Here is a 1,645-nt window from a genome sequence, read left to right on the forward strand (position 1 = left end):
TCCTCATGATAGAAAAGATAAAAACAGAAAAGAAAGGTATCTGTCTGTGCAACATCGAACACACACTTTGATGGCTGGAGTGAAGAGCTGTACCAGAAGTGATGCTCATGATGTGACGTGGAAAGCACAGAGTACAACTGTTCCTTCTGTGGAGCTGTAAAGTACACCACGATCAAACCAGCCTTAGAAGTGCAGCCATGCACATTGTCACACTGAAGTGGCTCTGCAGACAGTGAGGAAGGACTGCTGGGACCTCATCTCACCCAGCAGATTTTCTGGGCTTCTCTTACAGCACTGGGTATGGTTAGAAACTGAGCACCGCTCCTCTGGCCTGTGTGAGCTCTGGATTTGAGCTGACTTCGTATATTTGCAACCGCATTATTTTTGCTGCAGCAAGAATTTCAGTCAGATGGATATGCTGAAGGGGGAGCAATCTTTGACCGTAGTTTTTCACTGTCACCTTAAGTATCTCTCCTCCCGACTACCCAGTTTCTAAGGGTAGGTTGTCCCTCCTACAAACATAGATGTAAGCATTTTGCCTGATACAAAATGAACTGATTGTTTGGAAGCAAAGCATACTGTGGATGAGGAATTGTTTTTTTGTCTCAGTGCTGGGTTGCCTGGCCTCAATCCTTCAGAAAGCAGTTCTGACAAGTAGCAAATAGCCTTTGTTAACACACAGTCTGTTTGGGTGAGTATAATTACTAATCTCAGATTTTCTTTGTGTTGTAAATGAAGCAATTCTGTTTCAGGAATACCTTTGCTCTGTAAGCTGCTGAGGGAGAGCTGCAAAGACCAGAAAGTAGGATGAAAGCATCAACAGAACAATGGTCCCTCTCAAGAATAAAAAACTCCACTTTCCACAGCTTTCTCTGAGCAGGAAACATCAGTTTTTCGCTATCCAAAGCAACAACTAACACAGCGCTTGATTTAAATGGAACTGCAGTTTTAATGGAACCCTGATTCTATGAGCCTGATAAGGTGATTTTTAATTTGTGAGGTATCGTTTTACCAAAACACTCTGTGTAATTCCATTTTTGGACAAAAACACCAAGAGTTCTGGCAGATAATGCCAACAATGCAGGCTGGAGTTAATAAGATAAGTAAGAAAATGCTAGTTTACGTCTCAAAGGTGAAAAGAAAATATTTTGTGTCTATTTTTTCTTTTCTCAGAATAGTTGTTCCTTATCAGGCTACCATATTTATTGGTATTTGTGTCATAATCCAGTTCAATAAAACTTGAAATAAAAGATTAAATAAGGACAGAAAAGTGAATATAAATTCAATTCCTTTATCGTCATCACTCCTACATATTTTAGTAGGACTGTGTTTAAGCTGAAATACTTAAAATTGGCTGCTGAATTTATTGTAGGTGGGTAGTTACTTTATTATAAATTAAGTGAAATGTTGTACATTTGCCACCTATAAAATTCATTACTTTCTTTCTGCACATAGAGCACCAAAAAGCGCACAGCCATGGCCAGGTCATATCAGAATACCCGCAGCTTGGTGGGGTTGGGCTGCATGGCGGGCGTTCCTTCTTAACTGGTGCAAGAAAAGAATGTGACAGGCCTTCTCTGCCCAGTGTCCTGAAGCAACTTGCTATGGGAATCAAGAGGTGAGGAAAGAGCAGATTCTAGGAAAA

The sequence above is a fragment of the Meleagris gallopavo genome, chromosome Z (genome assembly GCF_000146605.3).
Source record: "Meleagris gallopavo isolate NT-WF06-2002-E0010 breed Aviagen turkey brand Nicholas breeding stock chromosome Z, Turkey_5.1, whole genome shotgun sequence".
NCBI classification, from domain to species: domain Eukaryota; kingdom Metazoa; phylum Chordata; class Aves; order Galliformes; family Phasianidae; genus Meleagris; species Meleagris gallopavo.